The following is a 14,447-nucleotide window of genomic DNA, read 5'->3' as shown; positions in this document are numbered from 1 at the left end:
ATGTTTGCAGTTGAGATCATGAGCCCTTTAATCTTGTTCGTGTAGCTTGACAGGTAGTCCTCTTCTGCATGTCCATCCTAACGGCACTCCCGGCACCGGGGTGTCTTACATTGACGGCCTTTGTGTTCCAGCTGCTAACGGCGGAGACCAAGAAGCGGTCAAGCCGCCACAAAGAAAAGAACCCAGTAGCCGGTGACTCTCACATTATGCGGCAGGCGTCTCCATCGTAAAGAATGAGCGTAAAGAATAGTGGTCGAAGTCTCGATCTCGTAATCCCCACCCGGCACCCGCCATTTATCCCAATGGGTGTTCTTACGCCTGCCAAAGGGCTGGAAGGCGCCCCTCGCCTCCTCGTCGTTCACGTAGGTTGGCAGTCAATGGAATCGAAGCGATGCCTCCGTCACATTGGGGTACACGATCACGCACTCCGTCTCTTTGAAAAATAACTTTTCGAGGGAAGTCAGGCAGTCGCACGACGACACATTATGTTGCGTGAACACTCACGCGTGGTTGAGATAGAATGCGCCAAGTGCCGCCACGTTGTTAATTTCAAAAGCGGCGCTTAGAAAGTTCCCCAATTCGCCTATCTGGTAGAGTTTTGCCTTGGGGTGTCCATGAAGGAACGCGCCCGTTTTCAGTTGCTTGCCGGAAGAGAAAGCCTGGAGGGTCATCCGGCTATCTTTCCTCTCCAAGTGACAGGTTTCAGGCGACGCCACCGCGCTGTTCTAATTCATGTTCCTCGGTTTGTCCCACAGGAGTTCGGTAAACACCTAACTGTCGCACACAATTGCGTGCACACTTGTCTCTTTCAGCATATATCTTCACTCCCTGAAACGACTGCTAAAAATGTCTCCTAAACAAATATAAAACATCGTTCCTGAAATAACGCATTTCATACAGTATGTAACTTTGGCCGGCCAGGCGTGAAAGTGTCGTTTGCTACTTTTTTTTTCTTTTCCCGTTCCATTAATTCTCTCTTTTTTATTTTTTTTTTATTCTTTTTCTATCATGTATATACATATTTTCTTCCCTTTCTTTTTTTTAATATTTTCTTGACTTCACGCGTGGTTCTGTTTTCGTGGCTTCTTTTACCTCCTTTCCTCCTCTTTATAAATAAATTAGTTGGGAGTCAGCGTTCTTTTGTACTACTACTTGTCTCTTCCTCCGACGTTTTGTGCTCTGTTTTATCTTAGTAACAAGGGATAGAGCAGATCGCATGTAGCGTCACTACTTCAGACAACAGTCAATAGATACCGTAAAGAGCACGATAAACCTCCTATCTTCGCTATTACTTCAGTTACAATAAGACGTTTCATGAAAACGAAGAGCACAAATAATTTTCGGACCTACACGCACCCACAAAAAAAGCAGAACGCGTAAAAAACTTCTTATGAAATGATGCCCATGACACACTGCACTAATGAAAAAGATTAAAGTTGCCTTGATATTTGATGAGCCCGGGGAGCACGAGTGTCTGTTTTGAATGGAGCGCGTCCGAATCCACTCATAGCTTCCGGTAACCATACATTACAAGTTATAACGTGACGCGAATGCACGAATGACATATTCTGTGTTCCCTGGGTTTACTAGAATGAACAAAGGAAGCTTACATTTTTAAGAAAATTGGAAAATACAAGTGTGGGAAGCGTTTCATCAGACAGTTATAATATAATTATTTGTGACTGTAACGTAAGTAATGTAAATAATAGAATTATTAACGTGTATGTGCCGAATTATAATAACACTAGAAAAGTGTTTCTTGAGAGTATTCTGCCTTACTTAGAATGTGAAAGAAAGTTGTACTGTTGTGTGACTTCAATTGCGTTTACGAAGCGACAGTTAGGGCCATCAATATTCAGCAGTATGATAATACGCAAAATATTTAAAACCATTGATATCATATTTTGTATTCATGATGTGGCAAACAATCAAAGAGCCAGTGTAAGTTTGCGCTTTGCATATTTCCATTGGACGAGTGATTCTCACCTTGACAGAATTTCTGTGTCGATCGAAATATTGACTGGACATGAGAAATACGATATGTTCTCTTTTTTATAACGCTTTAGTTTCCATTTTTATTGGTGGGCAGCTTAAAAAGTCCAAGTTTTACTGGGATGTGGGAAAGTTTATGAACAGCATTCCGGAGGATGAGGTTAACGATGAAACCGTACAGAAACTGATCAGTATGACACAGGAGGGCGATGGAAGCGCACCTGAAAAATTAATCAATCTTCAAAATGCTCGTTAAAACTTCGAGCGTTCGAGCGTTCCGAGGGTTAGTTCACTGGAAGAAAATTGACGATAATCTCTTTTCTGAAAGATTTTGAGACAGTCCGTAAATTCGAATGCGAATATCAGGGAAGGTTATTGAACGACATTAGGTTAGTAAAGAACAATGTTGTCACGAATGACAAATGATGAGGCGGCGAATAACTGAAGAAACTAAACGTCTAATGGGGCGAACTTCTGCTCAAAACAAAAACAGGGAAAGGATAGCGTCGCGGGCGTCGACGTCGGCGAAACAGCAGGATCGAGCGCTTGGGCGAGACTAGCTTTGGCTTGTCACGCGAAGCCCCTTATGTACACGCGTGAGTTTCTGCAATAATCGGCGTAGAACTTTCGACGCGCAGAGCATTCGGACCTAGAATAAGCAACAATGTTCTTGAATTCACCAGAACATTAAACTGAAAGAATAAATAAAATACCAGTAATTCCAGTAATCGAACCCTGGCTCTTCGCCTCTTCGCGCGGGAGGCAAGCACGACCACCGTTAGTCCACGGCCGCGCTGCCTACTTGGCCAGCTGCGCGCGCGGCAATATCACGCACAGAGAGCGTAGAAGTATAGACCCTTTTCGCGTGACGATTGTCTTGGTAAAATAAGACGTAGTTGGGTTGGCCGGCGAAACCGGGAGTAAACTTTTTATGCATAACAACAATAAAAACGTATAGCCAACGAAAAATATAACTATTGGCACAAACCCATAGATGCCTTGCGCCTTTCCATCGGCAAATAAAGTGATTTGCTGCATCGCCTCAGCTCAGCTACATCAAAATTAAACATAACGGCCACCAAAAAAAAAAAAAAAAGGTCTCTAGAGGTGACTTTGCATGCGCTTGTGCCGAAAGATATATATACTTTCGATGAGCGTCCCACTAAAAAGCATTAAGGTCTTAGTCTGGACAAGTAAAAAAAAAGAAAACTTGAAACCAAAAAACAAAAAAAACAAAAACAGAATGCATTTGTCATTCGAGTAGCGTTTATGAAGTCATTCAGAGAGCATCCCTTGAATGCTACACCAATCTCTTCCAAGAGAAGGGACATAAAAATGTCGGAAAGCTTCAAGAGTACCTGGCTGTTATGCGTATTCTTTACGGCGAGATAAAGGAGGGGCTAAAAGGGCCACTAGGCGTGGCCGAAATTTCACCCGCAATCCAGGATTTCCCGACTAAACGGTCTCCAGGACCGAAGGATTTGGCTGCGGAAATATATTAGCGTTGCAAAAACGCCATGGTTGGTTTCCTTCTTACTATGGTACTTAAAGCACGCAAGTCAAACCGCCAACCTCATTTATAAATAAAAGCGTACTGCGCTTATCCCAAGTGTCGGTGATAATGAAAAGATACAAAACTATAAAGACCTAACGACCAATAGCGGCCAGTAAAGTGGATCGTAAAGAATTGATTCAAATTCCTGGCCAGATTATTACAGGAGGTTATTTGTGAAATAATCGGAGAGCACCAGACCTGATCCATTAAAGGAAGGTGTACTGTAACGAACATTTAATTTGCTAAATTTATATTAGAACTGTGTGAAGAGTATCTAGATCAGGTGGCATTGCTTCACACCTTTAACCTTCATAATAACTTTAACAATAACTTTATTTATTTCCATCGATCATGATAGGTGCCCCAAAAGGAAAAAGAAAAAGCTGCCGTAGGCAGCTTGACTTCTTCTCGGGCCCTTGACACTGGTCAAGCACAAGCATGCGGATAATTTGCAAAAGACAACTTATACAGTAGGAGCATCGTACGCACTGTGTATTGTATAAAACAAAACGTTTAATCGCTTACAACACTTTTCTCAATCTCACCTTCAATCGCGTACAACAGTGTGTATGGTATAAAATAGTAAAACGTGTAAATGTGGGCGAATTTATTATGTGTTTTCTTCAAATGGCAGACACCGGATGTATCGCCCAAATTAACGGACGTACAACAACGCCCAAAAATGTATTGTTTGCCGGGAAACAAGGCTCCGCAATATCGCCCTTATTATTTAGAATTTTTTTAGAGGCTTTTTGTAAAAATGCTCTTAATAACAATATATAGACAGATCCAGGCTCCAGAGTAGAGAGAGATCAAACTGGTCACATATCCAGGCGTCGAAGCCTTATTTTATAATGATTAGGCAAGCATTTCAGCAGTGGCGAAGAAACTAAAATCATTTTATCAGCTATCAAGTGCGGCTGTCAAATAAGAAAAGTGTTGTCGTCTTTGCCATCGCGCGTGGGCTATGGAAATTAATATTTTCAATGGTATCACTTTTACGCCAACGCAAACTGAATATTTGGAAGTTCCGTCGCTGCGGAGTAGAGAACCAAATGTTTAGTAGTCCACTGTTTTCCAGAAAAATGAGGGAGGTACGATTTATCAATATTTTGGTGCGCTACTGCTTGTAGCGTCATGTTAAATGTTAGGCATTGGGATATGCTTTAAGTCCTAACGTGCACCACTGTGAATTTACAAAAGCTGCAGCGCAACTTTGCTCTTTTTATCTGGAATTCGGGATGAAAAAGAATTTGCCCCGGCACTTTATCTTATTGCGTCAAGAAAGGAGGGCCTTTTTAGCATGTTTTTTTATCATACGCATAACAGATGGGAGCACGTGGAGCGTAAGCTCGCGCTGCAGAACCTAAGATTCCTCGGATCAATCTCCACCCCTACCCGCTTCGATGTGGATGAGCATCGTACCGGCGTGCGGTCGTGCTTCACTACTGCGTGGTGCACGTTAAATACCCCAGACTAGCTGAGACACCAGAAGACCATTAAGCTGACTAACTTCCGGCTGTATAAACATACTCAACATTATTATTATTATTTTGATCAAACCATCCCCTTTCTGCGTGCTGTAATCCAGACCAGGTTGCCAATAGAGATATTTTCGTTCGTTCTTTCTTCGTGCTGTCGTAAGCCAAAGCAGGATAGGTCGCCTTCTCCGCGAAGTAATTTATGCATTTTAGTTTTTTTGCTTGTGGGTTTTTGTCTGGTGTATTTGTCAAGCGCCAAATGAAAGCGGTTAATAGAGACCTTATTGAAACCCTGTTTTTTTTCCGGGGTACGGTTCAGCGTTTCTAGTTGGCTCAGGGGATGACGTCCTGTTACGTGTTCAAAATACGTCAATTCCACTTGCCATAACTACATTTGTCTCTAAACTACACACGGGTACATTCCTGTGAAAACCTCTTTTATAAAAAAAATATATGAACGTAGTGGGGTGTCCACTGTTTTTTTTATGCGAGACACCTTAAGCCCTGAAACGCATATATTTCTAATGCAGGGACGCATTTCTTTTTTTCTGGGATGTCCTCAAGAAAACTACTAAACAAACAACCTTCCAACGACACCACACAGAATTAGGTTCTTTCCCGTAGAAAAACACTTTGAAATATGTATTGATTGTTCCATAATCCTGGGCCTACATGCCATATTCTTAGTAGATGGCCGTACCTATTGCTGAAGTAGATGCGCTGCTCGAGAGGCTGTATTTTACTGAAAGTGCAGGCAGAGTAATAAGTATGTATGCGGCCTTATTTCGCCCACCTGAATAGGTACACCGTTTGGGCAGCGTCGAACTTCTTGGAGAAAAAAAATATCTTCATGTGCGCGTTGTTTGGCGCGAAAATAACGTTATCATTTAAAGCGTTTAATATTTTTGTAAAAAAAAAAAAAAACTCTATGCGGGTTTGCATTTCGGTTGAGGTGCGCAATCTGACGGAGGCTAATTGTGAAGGTGTAGTGTAACCGAGATTTTGGTTGCACGATCGTAAATGTTCAAGTGTTATTGGCAAAACTGACCCAACCTTGTACCAAGTCTGCGTAACGCGTACCGTGGAACAAAATGAGTCAGCGCATTAGATAACAACCGAACGGAACTGTGAGAACCAGCCTTAAGACCACGTCAGTCGCACATTACTGCAACGGTAACTGCACTCTCCTATGTGAATAGCCGTCGAGTAGTGTCCAGAAAGTGTGAATTTAATGCGCAACCCAGGCGTTTCAGTTCACGCCATTGTTTTAGTTTCTTTCCCCGAGCAGTGAAAATTTACGATTTTCAAAAAAAAAAAAAACATCAGATGGACATGGTTCAACGTATCCTTAGTACGAAATGCTCTTTAAGCTTTACAGATTAGTATTGAAAATATCCGCAAAACCTACACTTATGCGGTTTCTGCAGGTGAGTAATACGGCTAGGGGGACATAGTACAGGGGGCTAATCGTAGCGTTCAGTCGGTTAGTTAAGCAAGATTTGTTAATTACCTTCTTTAATTCGTGAATTTTAATTAGGCTCCACTTAGAAACTTGCTGAGCATCATCGAAAACAACTAAATCCACCCTTTTTAGAAGGGCATAACGCAGGGGCATCGTATTACGGCGTTCCATAAAAACACTCCATTTGCACGCACTTCTAGTTGTCGGCTTCTTATTGGAGCGCATCTTCCGCCCGCGTTCCTCCTCTCCAGTGGCTGCGACGCACAACACACGTGCGCCCAACCTCCCCCCATCCTAAGAGGGAGCCGAGGGGGTGGCTTCGCGCTGCGACCACTGGGGAGCAGGACCGCGGGCGCAAAGATGCGCTCCGATAAGAAACCGAAATCTAGAAACGCGTGCATATTAAGTGCTTTTTTTTCAAAACGCAGTGAAACGCTGCCCCTGTCTTGTTTCTTCCTAAAAAAAGTTGATTTAGTGGTTTCCGATCATGCTCAGCACGATTCTGATTGGAACCTTATGTCTAATTTCACCCTTTTAAAAGTTAACTAACAAATTATACTTAATTAGAGGACTGATTGTTACGATTAGCCCCCCCCCCCCCCCCCCTACGTCCCCCTTGCTTTATAACTCACCTGCACATAGAGCGTAAATGTAGCTGTCACTGTTTTTTTTAAACAAATCTGTAAATTAAAAAAAAACACCCCCTATTGCTTCTTACATCTCACTAAGATGATCGCTGAAATATGTTCTGACTCGGAGCCTTGGCAAACAAACTTAAGCAAACCTGCGTTTTTTTTTTTCTATTTCTTTTTTTTTTTCTTTTTTGCATAGGTCTTGCATACCTTAACGGACTCTGCGAAGAACTATTCCGTTTCGGTATAGTGGAAGATGTCGCCAATACATACTCCATGGTTTCCACCGCTGCCCACGAAATGGGACACATGTAAGCCTTTTTACAAATATTACCTTAGAGTTCTGTTCACTGGTAAATCATTCTTAAAAGCAGAGTTTTCTGAATGATGCATAAGAACAATTATTAACTAGGAATAAAAAGTGGTATTTTTATATTAATTGTTTATATACTTGTTTTCTATACGAAATTGAGTATTCCAGAACCCACCTTTAGGTTAATTGAAACGGTATGCAGAAACTTCCCTACCGGACGAATTTAATGCACCGGCGAGTCGCATAGTCGATATTCCTATAAGACAGACTTCTATGAAAAAAATATAAAAATCTTGTAGTTATATTTGTGGACTTACCAATTACAAATAGGTCAAGACAATCATTTTTGATCTAATAAAACTATTGTACATACAATATTTCAGGAGTTTAGATGTATAAAGAATATAACATTTATAATATATTGAACCAAAATATCGCTACACAAAAATAATAGCCAAAACAAAATGTCCTATATGAGCCAGCTGAAGGCACACCATGGAAGAAAATCAAAACGAAAGTCAAAATAAAAATTAACTTAGAGCGGGTTGATAAAGATGATATGAAAAAAAAAAAAAACACTGAAGATTAAAACATGTAGCAACGAGGACGAACAGCAGGGTTCTTTAAATCAGCAATAGACATTTAATGATTGAACGATCCTTGCCGTAAGCCCTTCTCTTCCCTGGCATGCGAAACTCCTGAGAAAATGAAAAAAAAAAAGATATCCTTCAGAAAAAGAAGAGACCTGGGAGAAATAAGAGTCTGTTAATGCTGAAGAGAAAAATGAGGATGTAAGCAAACTGCTCAGTTATCGAAATAAATGAAAAACGAATAAGAACACAAGAAAGATGTAAAATATCACTTGAAAACGAGCGTGTCGGTGAATTAGATGCGAACACGTCAAAGGATAAAAACACAAAGGACGGTGCAAAAGAGAGGACCTCTTTTATTTAGTCATGGGGAATGTCAACAAAGATATGTTTACACCTTTATTATCAATGGGAGACAAAAATCGAACTCTTAAAACCAAAAAAAAAAAAAATGGCCAGACTACTAATACCTCGTCGTGAAACTTGTGCTTCTTAAAGCTCCTACATTTATAGTAAATTTAACTTTCCTTCACTCATCGCATTTCTTTCCCCTTTCAAAACTTTGACATCTTTAGGGGTGATGATTATATTTGGTGTATTTTATTCTTTTGCTAAGTGAAAGGAATTGTGTTTTCGTCCAAATTCTCTGTTTTATTGCTTCATGTATTCGTACAAATCGAAAAAAAAACTAAGAAGAAAAGGAGTGGATTACTTTACACCTGCAAAATAAAATGTATTTCTATCTTGGATAACCACAGAGGATGCGAGGCAAGCGTCAAATCATCCCCGGCCATCCTACAGAATCAAATTATTTATCTTCCCAAATATGTCCTTGTATTTCCCGATACCTTCGGCTCATATTTCGAACAAATGCTGCTCTAGTCTACAATCGGCTGAAGAGTGCCACTGGATACTCATTTTACATTAAGAAAGTGGTCTCTGAGACGAGTGTTGATGCATCTGCCAATAGTGGTGGGACCACCATTCTCATCGTGTTAATGCCTATAGACCATTTTAGTTGTTTACAAACATAAACTGAAGCTTACGTTCCAAGCAACTTCCGGTTCCTCCGTTTTTTGCAAGCCTGTCGACCTTGCTCACGTTCCCGCTGCAAGGAAGCATTACTTCTAACCGGACAACAAAGTCAGAGAATATTGAACCAGGGCCTTCGACAGTACAATTTAACATATCGGAGGACGCAAGTTGGTCTACAAGCACATTCGAAAACTTTCACCTGATCTCACGCCTGTGCGTTTTCTCTTTTTGGCGTTTTCTTTTTTTTTTTTTTTTGAGAATTGGTGGTTTAACGTTTCATCGACATTTCGAGCAGCGGTGCTAAGGTGGGCTTTGATCATTCTTTTCGTAAACCGGAAGTTCTCTGGGACGTCAAAGACTGGAGCACCGCCTGGTGGCGTCTGCCATGAAAAGGCTCCATACACCAATGCGCGGTGCTGACGTCACGGCGCTGCGGTGGCACTGCTATTGGCAGGGCGCATGCGCAGACGCTCCACTTCACGCGACTCTGGTTTCTGCGCACGCGCAGTGCCCACACCTCGCGCGGACTTGTTCGGAAACTGCGCGTCGGCCTACACGCGTCTTGTGCTTCTCCCCTCTTTGTACCCTCTGTCTTGGGTTTTAGAAACGTTAAAATTTAACCATGTCGCCTGCTTCAGTACGTTGCCACCATTCCAATATTTACGAGTACTCAGCACAGCGTGCGAACTCCTCAGCCTAGCACGCGCATATTCGTAGCTTGGGAATGCCAGCGAATCACGCGCAACACGCACAAACACTGAAAAGGGCCAGAAGCGATGTGTGATCTACGATGACCGCACGCAAAAAAGGGATGAGATAAATTTCAAGTGAAACAGGTTTGTTTTCATTGTTCGTGATTGATGTCGATGTGTTAGATATAAATATATAAAACAGTTTTTAAAAAAAATAAGGTGGCAGAGATAACATTTTAACCATGCACCACGGCGTAACGACAGCCGTCTTGGTGCCTAATGAGAATAGAGCAATATCTATCTGTTTAGAATATATCAAACTTCTATGCTTTGGTGCGATGGACATGTGGAAATGTGGAAATGTATTTACTAACATATTCTTCCCTCCATGCATCTGCTTGTGAGTGTGAATTTTGTGCTGTTCACACTTCACAGTCCTCAGCGGCATTTGTCATTCACAGACTCGGAATGCCTCACGATGGGAAAATTCCATCGTACGTTGTTCCAAACGTGACATGGGAACGGTGTTCGGCGTCTTCGGGATATCTCATGGCACCTTCACTTGGCGGCAGAAATGAAGGTTTTTTTTTTCACACTGTTCTCTGCAACACATGAGGGTTTTTGTAGGGTAAGTAACGTTCCTCTTATTGGCATACGTTTTAGAGAATGTATTTTTCTCTACGTCCTAACACTGCCTTCGCTTAAAAATTAAAATAAAATCTAAGAGCAAAAACTATCAGAAACATTAAGGCAGTGGATCAAAAATATTCGAACCAATGTGTACGCATTTTAAGGTATTTAGCGAACAACGTTGGGAGAAGAAGAACCGGACAGAAAAGAGCGCCATTCCTTGTCCTGTTCTTCTCTCTACTTTGTGCACTAAATACTTAAATATGTTAGACTAGCAAGTAGCACAGATGTCAACTTTACTATAATGTGTACGCCACTTGAATTTTTTTTTTTTTTTTTGTCTCTGTCTAGGATTTCGCGAAACGTAGCCTTCTATCTATACTTCATTTATTCTCAGGTTAGAGCGCAGTCAAACGCTAGAATACAGTAAACCACAGACGCGTACACTTAACCGGTAAGTTGATGCGAAGTCGCCGAACTCGATTACTTGAGCCGGGAAGGACATGGCACAAAAAGGGAAAGAACGGCGTGACGTTGCACTCGTTGCGTTGTTTAAGTGGCCCTGTAGACTCGTGGCGTCGACTTCGCTCTGACCTTATGTCAAACGATGTATAAAGATATTTTAAACACACTCATCACTTTGATCCCTTGTTACACGAGGGGAGTATAACAGAGAAAGTCAAAAGTCAGCGCTAAATGAACAGAAGTTGGGGTGTAGGAATACAGCTTAAAATCGTATAGCACTGCGTTATACCAAATTTCAACACTCAAAAAAAAAAGAAAGCAGTTTATTTCACCACGCAGCCAGTGGTCTCGGGTGCTGGTGGACACCCCCTGCCCGAGGGCAGAGACTTGTTGGGTCACTGGTCTGACTCGCGTGCAAAGTCGTAGCAAGCCACCACGTTTCTTTACGTGACGTACACAGGGAGTCTGCATAGTAGCAGGTTGCTCACTTGCTATTGAAAGCAGGTCTTGCGAAGTATGGGACATGATAACCTCTTTGGATGCCTCTGGCCCATGCTCATTCTTTTTCAAATCTAGTACTCAAACGCAACCAGAATTAACCTTTTGAAATAACCATCTGCATGTATGTCGTCACTGTGTTTCCCTCTGACAACTCCGGTGCATTTGTACGCCCTGTAATAATAATTAACATGTCAACTAAGGATATGCACACGCCCTATTTGCCGTACTGAGGTGGCCTCAATTTGCTCCGATTTCTCACTTTATAACTTCAAAGTCACAAAACTGAGGCAACATGCTTTTGAAGGTTTTGTTAGTACATACACATCATAGAAGAGTTAAAACATATTTCATATGACTTGTAAAATAATCCGCATTTAGTAAAATGGCGCCATTTCAGCGTTTATTATTTTCTTACCGTTAACCAGGAAACCAATATTTAGAGCAGCGATTAAAAATATATATATGTGGCAAGACGCTGGCAGCGTTTGAAAACCCTAGCATGTATAGATGCGAGAAAAAAAAAAACATCCGCATGATTGCGCATTGTGCCGTATTTGCGAGTAGTTTTTGCTAACTCACAGCGCCAATACTCCACGCAAATTAATTTGACTCAATTTCTTCTAAGCTTAGTTTGTTATTAAATATTTCTGGACCCGTAGCCGCAGCAGTTGTTTTGGGGGAGTTGCCCAAAATGGCAAATTTGCCAAATCCGCAAAAACCGCTTCGGTTTGAGTCCGCTTAATACTTTTTTTCCGAGATAAAATCAAATGTTTTTCGCAAGACAAAATTTGTTTTTGTTTTTTTCGTCATTGAATCAACCATATATATATATATATATTTTGTTTTATTATTTTTTTTTTATTTTTCCAAAATTCAAAATTAGAACCGCGCATGGTCGGCCGAACTTATCTGAAAACAATCTATAGAGAGTTTGGGAGGCGCGAAGCTGAGAAAAAGTAGTTATTAAAAAAAATTTTGCCTCACTTTTATATCAATTATCGTTCAAGAGAAGGTAGCGTTAAATGCAAAGACAAAGGACACCGAAGTCCAGTACTTCGCCTTCTAGTTTGTTCAAATTATTATAGAAAATGCTGATATCTCTTCAGGTTCACCATTTGTTTTCTTACTTTAATATGACATAAAATTGGCTTAACAAACCAATAGGTTTGGCTGCTAGTAACTGTAAAGGTACGCCAGAACATTTTTTTCCGGATTTTTGCAGTGAAACTTTTAATCTTGAATCTCAGCTTTTTCTTCAAACTGAAAGTCTGTTCTAGCAACACTGAACGTGTGAAATAAACGGCAGGAATCGTTACCCTCTGTAGATTGGAGAAATATTTCTCGCCTGATTAAAATTAAATTAACTTATTATTGTGTAAATAATGCTGTCGAAGCTCACTCCATCTCCTTCTCAGCAGTAGGAACGATTATTCTCAACATACTGTCTTTCATATACAGCGAGTTCAAGCTTACCAGTGACTTTATGCCACTGAGAGTTGGAAAAAATTTTTTAATGCTTTAGCATCGGCTTCAGTTGTCATTTTCTCAGAAGCTATTTAGAATTTAGAGATACTAAATAGCATATTTGAAAGAGTACGTTTCTGGTATATAGAAAATGCAGTTAGTTTCAGTCGGCTGCGTAAATTAACTGAATGAGCTACAATCAATGTGAAAATGTTTCAGTCAATGTGCAGTTGGTACAGAAAGTAACCCTAGTGTTGGTACAGCGTTCTTAAGTGTCTGTGGTTTCCGTGTATGCCTTTGGTGCAGGACGGGGATTCCACTCTTCCGATAACCCTGGTAAACACGGATCATAAAAAAAAAACAAAAAAAACATTAGTTTTACAGGCTGTAGTTATCAACCCATGAATATAACTTAACCGCGGTGAAACGTACTGCTGAGGTAAATAATATTTCCACGTAAAGGTGAAGCAGATTATATGATTTGCGTTTTTGAAAGACACGAGTGATTTTACGGCGCTATGATAGAGATAACATTAAGCGCTAACTTCTCATTCTACAGCGCTCTAATTGCAGACATAGCTTAAAGGGGCATTCAAGTGTTTTTTGAGTTCGTGTTTTGATGATGACAACTGAATCTAGACACCCTACGTATCCCTAAAACCAAAAAAATATTGTCACACGGTGAATATATCTTTAATAAAAATGCAATTGAATGCCGCCAAACCTCGGATCCATGCGAAAACGAAACCACTCTCATTGGTCACCACTCGCATATCAAAACGATCTCGGGCCAACGGCGTTAGACGATGTTCCGTCGCACAGTGATTCCAAGGTAGCCGCACCGGTCGAACCTCTTTGTTATTCGAGCTTCGATCATGAAGGAGTTCTTTACGCTCGAGGACCTGACGCCGTTAGAGGTTGAAATTCTTCGGCGGACAGCCGACCTAAGGATGATTTTCTATGACGCCACTCCGACGTGCGATGTGGACGATAGCAGCGCTTCAGAATCGTGTTCGGGTTTCGAGGACGACGAAACGCAGACCTTTTCGGGTATTCTTTGATTTCCGGTTGGGGCAAGTCGTAAGCAAACCAACATTTGGCATCGCAGCGTAACCTCTGGTGCGTGATGTCAAAGGATGTCGCCACGTTGACTTTCGCCTCGAGAGGACGGCAGGCTGGTTCACACATGTGCAACGAGCGCGTTACCTACGACTGCGTCCGTTGCAACCGGAGCGACCGGAACGACCGCTCTGCGCCGTGCGTACACACACCTGCAACCACTGCAACAAGCGCAGCGGGTCGTCAGCACAGCGACCGCTTCTATGCCGCCGTCAGCTGTTTCAGCGGCGCCTCTAAAAAGGGGACGCACTGCCACTCAATGCCGTAACAGAATATAGACAGACAGTTTTCTATAGCCTGAAGCTTTATTATTTTTTCGTGATAGACTTGCAGGGTACAGTGGATGAAAAGAAAAAAGAAAAGAAAACGATTCAGTACGCCGTCTCGGACGATCACTACTCTAATACACGACTTTGCCAATAGTACAAATATCGCCACACGCCTTTTCTAAGATTATAAAAGACGATGTAATCTTAGAAGCGATATAGCAACGTAGAAATATGATTTCGTGATCAT

General features: G+C 41.5%; 1 pseudogene; it reads left to right on the top strand.

Moving 5' to 3' along the window:
* Window positions 1-10,330, top strand: part of LOC115317506 — a 66,945-nt pseudogene extending 56,615 nt beyond the window's left edge.
* Window positions 10,331-14,447: the final 4,117 nt, after the last annotated feature.

This window comes from Ixodes scapularis, unplaced genomic scaffold (assembly GCF_016920785.2).
Source record: "Ixodes scapularis isolate PalLabHiFi unplaced genomic scaffold, ASM1692078v2 PGA_scaffold4__175_contigs__length_147842914, whole genome shotgun sequence".
Lineage (NCBI taxonomy): Eukaryota > Metazoa > Arthropoda > Arachnida > Ixodida > Ixodidae > Ixodes > Ixodes scapularis.
Note: the sequence above shows the minus strand (reverse complement) of the source record. Positions and strands in the feature narration are given on the sequence as shown.